Below are 10,351 nucleotides of genomic sequence, written 5' to 3' on the forward strand. Positions count from 1 at the left end.
ACTATCCAGGGCGAAAGCGGGTTTATCTAGTTTTGTGGGCAATTGCTTTACTTGATGTCCTTGCTTACCTTTCCAGTTCCATCTGCTGCCACTCCTTGGCCACAGGCAGCCATGAGCAAGTCAGTTGCTTTCTTACCTCCTTGTCTTTATACACATTGTTTCCTCGATCTAGATTAGAGTCTCCCTACTGGGGTCCCTACCCAAAACCCATTATCATCTCCTCCGGGTAATTTTTTGGGGCTCCATCAGTCGGGTATTTTGTATATACCTGCCTGTCACTCCTTATAGCTTTGTAGGAATTATCTGCTTTCACATTTGTCTCCTCTAGAACCCTGAGAGCCCTATTGATCTGACACTATAATCTACTCATCTTTGTTCTTTGTTTTTTTTTTTTTTTCCTTTTTTGGAACTCAGGGGCTCTTAACAGTAAGCCACATCCCTAATCCTTTTTAATTTTGATTTTGAGACAGGGTCTCACTAAATACTTAGGGCCTCACTAAGTTGTGAGGCTGGCCTTGAACTTGTGATCTTGCTTCAGCTTCTGGAGCAGCTGGGATTATAGTCCTGTACCACCATGCTTGGCCCATCTTGTACTTCTAACGTCAAGTATGATGCCAGACATTTAATTAATGTGTAGTAGACAAGTGACTGAGAATGAACAGATAAATGAGTGAATAAATGCATGTGGCACAACAAAGCTATACTTAAAATAATTTAATCTTTGTGTGCCATTAGGGAACATACAGAAAATGGTGAAGCACGATAAACATACCCAAAGAGGAAGCACTTAATAAGTATGCATTTAGATAAACAGAGAGACTCCTGATTATGTGTGCCGAACACAACTGAGCTTCCACAATGGGTTCTTGGTTCATCTGAGTCCCTACAGCTGTGTGCCTCTGCAGTCTGGAGCAATCTCAGTGCAGAGGTAGTAATTTTTCCAACAATGTAGGATATTCCTGGTTGAAAGTATACTTACTCATCATGCCTTGCCCTAATCCTGCTGTTCCGTTCCCAAACTGCTGTACTGCCACAATTTTTCAAGATGCTGTGGCCAGTGTGACATTCACGTGAGCTGAGGGGAAAATGGCAACACCAAGGGAGTCAGAAAAAAAAAGTAAGTTATGTAGTAAAGAAGCACCAACAAGATTGGCTGCCCTGGAACTCTGGGGGCCCATAGGGTTTGACCATCTTTCCAAAGAGAGGCCAACTTGGAAAGCATCCATTTTATAAACATGAATTCTTTGAAACTATCCTATAGTCTACGTAGTGGTATTTGATTTTTTTCCCCGCTTCCAGGTGCTAGGGATTGAACCCTGGGCGTTGTGCATGCTAGGTGAGTGCTCTACCAGCCCCTGTAGTGGTGTTCTTGATTTAGAAAGACATTATTATATCAAAAAGCATACTTGGTCAACTATTACAACTATGCACATAAACTAACTTGGATATTCATAACACAGGGCAAAATGACTAGGGAAAAAACATTTCTGAACTGGTTTTGTAGCTGACAGGATGAGGCTTGGAAGTATGCTGACGTAGCTCTGGGGCTCCTCCATGATGGTAACAAGTCACTGGTTCATTTTTCTTTTTGTGGTACTGGGGTTGAACCCAGGGCTACTCTACCACTGAACTACATCCTCAGACCTTTTTATTTTATTTTAAAATGCAAAGTATTGATTCTGGGTGGGACTTAGTAATTCACAAATTCTGTGATGGGATTCTGTTTTAACCTGGACTCCAGGAAATGTGAATGAATCCTGAAGTGTGACAAACACTATTCTAAAGTATCAGGGGCTCTTGCAGTAGCTTTAGGGTGAAAACCTTGAACCCATTGTTTCTCATTCTGACTTGCATGGTATATGAAACTGAGCATCCCCAATGGTTTGTTGAATCCATGGCCACGCCAAGAGCTCACTTTATTTATATCTCAATTTAATAATCCTTGGCAGTCTAAATCCAAATACTTGGTTGCTAGTCTATTCCCTCAGCCACCTTTGCTCAGCTTCCCTCACTTACTCTTTTTTTTTTTTTTTTTTTTGGAAGGGTAAGAGGGTACCAGGGATTGAACTCAGGAGCAATTGCCCTCTGAACCACATACTCAGCCCTATTTTGTATTTTGTTTAGAGACAGCATCTCACTGAGTTCCTTAGTGCCTCACTTCTGCTGAAGCTGGCTTTGAACTCACAATCCTCCTGTCTCAACCTCCGGAGCCGATGGGAATACAGGCATGTGTCACTGTCCTGGCCCCTCACTTACTCTTCTTCAAAATGTTCAGTCATACCACCCCAGCATTTTCTAGAAAATATACACAACAGGCCTAGTGGACACAAACTGAAGTATGGATACTTTGTATCCAGCTCTTTTGCACAACCAATTTGCCATGAAACTGGCTGAGCAAAGAAAAATTGACTCTATCTGTGGGCTGAGAACATGCCAGGGACATGCCGAAAACAACACAGCAGCAAGCTTCCTTTTGTTGCTAAAAGCTTGGTCCTTGTCCCTGATGCCAATCAATAATGAGGACACGGTTTTGAGAAAAAAGGAAAAAAGAGGCGATTTTTTGCTTTGCTAGCAAAGGAGAAACACAGGGGACACCTGTCCTAAAGGCTGTGATTCTGTCCATCAGCAGGAACAAGGGACTTTTAAAGAGGTGACTCAAAGGCTACATTCCACAGGTTTTCTGTCTGGAGTTATAATTCACTTGTTAATTTGGGAGAGAGTCATTTCTGAGATCTTCTGATACCCTCCCCAAAGTCTGGATTACTTCATTCCTATGGTGGGTGTGAACTCAAGGACAAGATAAATCTGCCTAATTCGGGGAAAAAAGGTAATCCCATTTCCCTGAGATTAGGGAGGGGAGAGATTAGGGAGGAGCAAGTCCATTTTAACTATAAATTGGAGTGAGTTGGAGGAAGGCTCTAGTAAAGCAGCAGCAGCGGCTCTAGCAGCAGTAGCAGCAGCGAGGGTCCTTTGTGGAGGTGCTCTTCAGCGGCAGTTGTCACTCCAGCGCCAGGACAGTCCGGTTGGTGTTTGTCTGCAGAGATCTCTGTTATCTCACTTGCCTGCCTGCGGGAAATCGGGCTGAAGCCACAGAGTCTGCGATGGAGAGAGAAAAGGTACACCTCCGTAAACTCTTTATTGGTGGCTTAAGTTTTAAAACCACAGAAGAAAGTTTAAGAAACTACTACAAGCAATGGGGGAAAGTTACAGATTGTGTGGTTGTGAGGGATCCTGCAAGCAAAAGATCCAGAGGATTTGGTTTTGTAACATTCTCATCCAAGGCTGAGGCTGATGCTGCCATCGCTGCAAGACCTCATTCAATTGATGGGAGAGTGGTTGAGCCAAAACCAGCTGTGGCAAGAGAGGAATCTGGAAAACCGGGGGCTCCTGTGACTGTGAAGAAGCTGTTTGTTGGCGGAATTAAAGAAGATACCGAGGAACACCACCTTAGAGATTACTTTAAAGAATATGGAAAAATTGACACCATTGAGATAATTACCGATAGGCATTCTGGAAAGAAAAAAGGCTTTGGTTTTGTTACTTTTGATGACCCTGGTCCTGTGGACAAAATTGTATTGCAAAAATACCACACCATCAATGGTCATAATGCAGGAGTAAGAAAGGCTTTGTCTAGACAAGAAATGCAAAAAGTCCAAAGTTCCAGGAGTGGAAGAGGCAACTTTAGAGGAAGATCTGATGGATATGGAAGGGGACGTGGATTTGGGGATGGCTTTAATGGATCTGGAGGAGGACCTGGACGTGGCAATTTTGGAGGTAGCCCTGGTTATGGAGGAGAAAGAGGAGGCTATGGTGGTAGAGGATCTGGCTATGGAAAACGGGGTGGGGGCTATGGAGGTGGTTATGACAACTCTGGAGGAGGAAATTATGGAAGTGGAAGTCATAATGATTTTGGAAATTATAACCAGCAACCTTCTAAATATAGTCTGTTGAAGAGTGGAAACTTGGGGACTGGGGATGTGGCTCAAGCGGTAGCGCGCTCGCCTGGCATGCGTGGGACCCGGGTTCAATCCTCAGCACCACGTACAAACAAAGATGTGTCCGCCGAAAACTAAAAAATAAATATTAAAATTCTCTCTAAAAGTGGAAACTTGGGTAGCAAGTGTAGAAGCATTCCTTCTTTGATAATGTTAAATTTGTAAGTTTCAGGTGACATGTGAAAACTTTAAGATTTTTCTCAAAGTTTTGAAAAGCTATTAGCCAGGATCATGATGTAATAAGACATAACGTTTTCCTTTAAATTTAAGTGCATGTGTAGAGTTAAGAAGCTGTTGTACATTTATGACTTAATAAAATCTAAAGAAAAAAAATAAGTTTCATGTGTGTTGGTGGTTGCTGGGGTTGTGGCTCAGAGGTAGAGTGATCACCTAGCATGAGGCACTGAGTTTGATCCTCAAATTACCACAAAATAAATAAATAAATAAATAAATAAATAAAGGTATTGTGTCCACCTAAACTAAAAAATAAATTTTAAAAAGATGTAAGTTGCAGTGGCCGAGCAGCAAGGGCTGTAGTTGATCACTATTATGGTACCAGTAAATAAACAAATAAATAAAATTGCTGGGGTTTTTTTTGTTTTTGTTTTTGTTTTTAAGAGTGAGAGAGAGGGGGAGAAGAATTTTTTAATATTTTTCAGTTTTTGGCGGACACTTCGTTGTTTGTATGTGGTGCTGAGGATTGAACCCGGGCCGCACACATGCCAGGCGAGTGCGCTACCGCTTGAGCCACATCCCCAGCCCTAAAATTGCTGTTTGCTCCCTGTATATGACATGTTAAAAATATTCTTCACTGAGGCTGGATTTGTGGCTCAGTGGTAAAGTACTCGCCTAGCATGTGTGAGGCACCTAGTTCCATCCTCAGCACCACATAAAAATAAAATAACATCTAAAAAGATATTTAAAAAATATTTTTCATGCCAGGCATGTTGGCGCTTGCCTGTAATTCCAGCAGCTCAGCAGGATGAGGCAGGAGACTGAAGCTAAAGCTGAGACTAGCCTAGCAATTTTGGGAGGCCCTAAGCAACTTATTGAGACATTAAAAAAAAAGAAAAAAAAGTAAGGCAGCTTGGGGGATGTAACTCAGTAGTAAAGCACCCATGGGTCCAATGTTATTACTTACCAAAATGATAATGATATGATAATAAAATATAAGAGAAAAAGAAATTCAGTGAGGTCTACAATTACCAGAGACTCAGGGCAGGAAGCTGCATTAAAACAGATGGTTATTTCCGAGACCCTACAAGACCAATTCCCATGGAGGACTTGGCATGTGTATGACATATTATATTTTTTTATTTCTCCCTCTTCTCCCCTGCCTTTCTTTTACAGTGCTGGGTATTGAAGTCGAGGCCTTACACATGCCAAGCAAGCACTGTACCTCTGAGGTAAGCTATTTTTCCCAGCATTTTTTTTTGTTTGTTTTAATTTTTAAATTTGAGAAAGGGGTCTCACTAAGTTGTTGAGGATCTAGCCAACTTGCTAAGACTGACCTTAAATTTGTGATTCTTCTGTCTCAACCAGGATTACAGGTCTGTGCCAATGCACTCTTTATTTTCTTTTGAGATTGTGTCTTGCAAAATTACCCGGTCTGGTCTCAAATTTGAACTTGCTATACTTCTCTCTCAGGCTTAAGTATCTGGGTAACAGGTGTGTATCACAGCACCTGGCTTCAGTTATTTTCCTTGTAAAGGGGGATAGTACCATGGGGAAATAACTGATTAATTACCCTCAGGTTACTTCTCTTGTGGAAGAATTAAAGCACAAGGAACTTCATCATCATGCCAATTGAAATTGGCTGATTTGGAGTTTGGCTGTTTATCCCTTTAATCCTGACTTCTGTGAAGGTCAGATAAACAGCTCAGTTTCAGTTTGGTGACCTGGAACTGTATAGTGTGAGAGACTCCATTTTGATTTTTAGTCTGGTCTACAAAGGAGCTTAGTACAAAACAATGATCTCCTGTAATATTTGTCCTAACAGAGCACTACTCTCCCTCAAGGTGTACCAAAACCACAAAGATAAGCATGGTTGTTGCCCTCATTCCAGCTGCACCATCCTTTCAAACTTACTTCCCACAAATACCTATAAAATTCTTTTCATCAGCCAAATGGTCTGGACTTGCATTTTCCTGCCCTCCTACTGGGGTTCAAATCAGACCCTTCCCTTGGAGACTTCTTACTCTCTTCCTGGTATAGGCAGATCCTATACATCCTTTAAGATCTGACCCAAACCAGCATTACTTTTCCCAAAAATGCTGTGATGCCTGCCATGTGCTTCAAAAATAATTTAGTTGAAGAGGTGGGAGTAATAGAATGAAATAAGACCTCTAAGAGTTAATAATAGATGCATTTTGATGCGTGGTATATGGAGAAGAGAAGATCAGGGAAGAATTATTCTCTCATTACTTCTACTTTCATGTGTTTGAACTTTTCCTTATTAAAAAGTAAAGTTAAAAGTACAGGTGCTGGACTGGGGCTGTAGCTCAGTGGCAGAGTGCTTGCCTAGAATGTGTGAGACACTGGGTTTGACACTTAGCACCATATAAAAATAAACAAATAAAATAAAGGCATTCTGTTCATCTACAATTAAAAAAAAAAAAAAAAAAAAAACAAGTACATGTGGGCTGAGGCAAAAGGACCAAGATTTCAAAGCCATTCTTAGTAATTTACCAAGGCCCTAAACAACTCAGCATAGTACTTTAGCAGTGCTTCTTATACCGAAGTGTGCATACAAATCATCTGGAAACTTGCTAAAATTCAGACTTGAATTCAGCAGGTCTGGGATGAGTCTAAGATTTTGCCTTTCTGATAAATTCCCAGAGATTGCCCCTTGTTTCTGGTCCACAGTTGTAAAGCTCTGTATAGCAGGAATTAGCAGACTTTTTTCTATAAAGGGCCAGATAGTAAAAATTTAGACTTGATGGGCCAAACTGACTCTTTCCAATTGAACAAGTGTGCTGTTGTAGCTTGAAAGTCCACAAATGACATGTAAATGAACGGGCATGACTATGTCTGCATAGACCATTGTGGATGAACCTTGAAATGTGAATTTTATAGAATTTTCATGTCAGGAAATTATTCCTTTTTTATCTTTTTTTTTTTTTTATTTTTTATTTTTAGCCCCCTTTTTATTTTCAGTTCCAGGAATCAAATTCAGGGCCTCACACATGCTAGATTAACCACTCTACCAATGAGCTATAACACTGCCCCCCCCCCCTTTTGGGTACTGGGGATTGAACCCAGGGGTGCTCTAGCACCAGGTCATTTTTTTCCCTTTACTTTTTATTCTTTTCTTTTTTTTTTTTTTTTTTATGTTCTACTTAGTTGTATATGATGTGGAATGCATTCAATTCATTGTACACAAATGGAGCACAACAGTTCAATTCTCTGGTTGTACACAATGTAGGGCAATCATACATATACCTAGGGTCCATGATGTCCACCATCTTTCTTTAATGTCTTCTACTGTTGTGTCATTGTTAAAAAAGTATTCTCCACACCAAGAACATAAAAGCTTTTATCTGGAACTTTATGGTTCTTTCCCTCCCTCCTTCTCTCTTTCTCTTGCAGAACTGGGCATAGAACCCAGGGCCAGGGCCTCACACATGCTAGGCATGTGCTCCACCACTGAGCTTTTGAGATAGTCTTGCCAAGTTGCCCACACTGGCCTCAAATTTATAATCTTCCTGCTTTAGCCTTCTAAGTAGCTGGGATTACAGGTGTGTGCCACCATTCCCACTAAGTGAATTTATTTATTTATTTTTTTTTTAAATTTTTTTTATTGTAGTTGGACACAATATCTTTATTTTATGTATTTATTTTTATGTGGTGCTGAGGTTTGAACCCAGCACCTCGCACATGCTAGGCAAGTGCTCTACCACTGAGCCACAGCCACAGCCCAGTGAATTTTTTTAACATTTGAATTTTTAATCACTAGCAACTCATTCAGGTATGAAAAGTTTTCAATTAGCAATAATTGCACCTTGGATAAACCTCATTGGCTATGATACTGCTACTGTGCAAAGCTATCATTCAGGTATGAAATACGGTATAGTTTAAGCTCTATTTCTAGATGTCCATCTAGAATCTATTTATTCATGTTTTACACAATACCTTTATTTGTTTATTGATTTGTTTATTAAATTATTTGTTCATTCTAATTTGATGACAGAATCAGTTCATCTCATATTACACATATAGAGCACCAGACCATAAATACATTTTTTATTGGTTCATTGTAGTTGTTCATAGATGGGATTTGTTGTCACATATTTGTACATATTTGTACATGCAGGCTGGGGATACAGCTCAGTTGGTAGAGTTCTTGCCTTGCATGCACAAGACCCTGGGTTCAATCTCCAGCACCAAAAACAAAAACAAAACTGTATATGCATAAAATATGACATTGTAATTTGATCAAATTCATTCCTTAGCACCCCCACCCTTTTATTTTATGTTGAGATCAGATCTGGCTAGATTGCTGAGGCTGGCCTCAAACATTTAATCCTCCTGATTTACCCTCCTGAATTGCTGGGATTACCGAAAGGAATCACCACACCCAGTTTCTCCTACCTTTGAAAATATAGAAACTGACCGGGGGTGTAGTTCAGTGGTGTAGAGTGCTCACCTATTATGTACAATGTCCTGAGTTCAATCTTCAGCATTGCAAGAAATAAGCAATAGAATGTATGAGAATCAGAGGGGAAAAAGAAAACCATAGGAAAGTTAAAGAAATGAAGTGATGGGATTAGAATGTGTTTTTGAGACTTTGATTTCTATTTGGCTTTTATTTTCTTTGATTTTTTTTTTTTTTTTTTTGGTGTCAGGGATTGAACACAAGGCCTTGAGCATGGAACTATACCCTAGTCCCTGGGTCTTTTTTTGTTTTTGTTTTGTTTGTTGTTGTTGATACCAGGAATTGAACTCAGGGGCACTCCACAACTGAGCCACATCCCCAGACCTATTTTGTATTTTATTTAGAGACAGGGTCTGACTAAGTTGCTTAGCACCTCGCTTTTGCTGAAGCTGGCTTTGAACTCACGATCCTCCTATCTCAGGCTTCTGAGCCACTGGGATTATAGGTTTGCGCAACTACGCCTGGCTGTTATTTTTTATTTTATTATTTTTTTTGAGACAGTGCCTTGCGGAAGTTGCCAAAGCTCTCTTTGAACTTGTGATCATCCTGTCTCAGCCTCCCAAAGTGCTGGAATTACAGACACCACACCTAAATTTGATTCCTAACTATTTGACGTTAACTTCTTTTTTTCTTTCCCCCACATTTTTTTTCCTTGTGGTTTTGTTTCTGTTGTTGCTATTTTGTGGTACCAGGGATGGAATCCAAGGCCTCACATGTTAGGTAATCAAGCGAGTGCCCTACCACTGAGTGCTAATCCTAAATTAACTTTTTGTTTACTGTATTTATTTATTTGAGATGGGATCTGGCTAAATTGCCACGCTGATCCCGAACTCCTGGGCTCAAGAGCTCCTCCCACCTCAGTCTCTTCAATGCTGGGATCACAAGTGTGTACCACTGCCACCGCCAACATGCCCAGTTATGTAAGTAAGTCACTTTCAACTTTGCAAAGAGGATTATGGTACTATAATTGTCATACATAAAATTCGACTCTGCCTATTTTAATGTTGGAAATAGGATTAAAAATGGTATGGAAGGAGGAATTGCTCAATGATTTGTATCTTAGAAACTGGATTTGGAAAGGGAGTTTGAAAGTAGAAGTGAGATTCCTTTGAGAGTGTGTGTGGGAGGGAGTGTGAACTCTCTAGTTTCTATTATAGATATAAGCAGTGGCTATTTGCAGTTTTTTTTTTTTCCTTGTGGTGCTGGGAATCTAAAAAATTTTTTAAAAAGTGTGGGTAAGAATGCAGCAGCTCAGTGGTAAAGCACCCCTGGGTTCAAACCCCAGGACCAGGAGAAAAAAATAATGTTTTTGCCCTAAGGTTTCCTGATCAGACAAAAGCAAGAAAACAGGAGGCCCAAGTGTAGCAGCTGTAGACTAGACCTAGCTCCTTTATTAACCAAGTCAACTGCCTGCTGCATACTTGAGTTTAGAGCTTAAGCCAGTGCACCTCTGTGATTTTTGTTCAGTGAGAAGACAGGAAGCTGCAGGGTGGGGAAAGAGGGTAGAGAAACAACAAAACTGACAATAATAGAGATCAAATTAGAGAAGAAGGGGGGGGGGGAGAGGACCAATCAGCTTCTATCTTCAATAGAGATGAGGCTCTTCATCCCCTTCACCCTGCAGCTACCCTGGGCAAAGTAAGACAGTTGCTGAGTTCAGTCCTAGACACCCCCAACCCTCTATGACTTCCTTTCCCTGAGC

The 10,351-nt window shown here is 40.6% G+C and overlaps 1 pseudogene; it reads right to left on the reverse strand.

Moving 5' to 3' along the window:
• Positions 1-7,908: 7,908 nt before the first annotated feature.
• On the reverse strand, positions 7,909-8,040 carry LOC143402690 (U4 spliceosomal RNA; annotated as a pseudogene).
• Between the last annotated feature and the right edge of the window lie 2,311 nt (positions 8,041-10,351).

Source organism: Callospermophilus lateralis, chromosome 6 (assembly GCF_048772815.1).
Source record: "Callospermophilus lateralis isolate mCalLat2 chromosome 6, mCalLat2.hap1, whole genome shotgun sequence".
NCBI classification, from domain to species: domain Eukaryota; kingdom Metazoa; phylum Chordata; class Mammalia; order Rodentia; family Sciuridae; genus Callospermophilus; species Callospermophilus lateralis.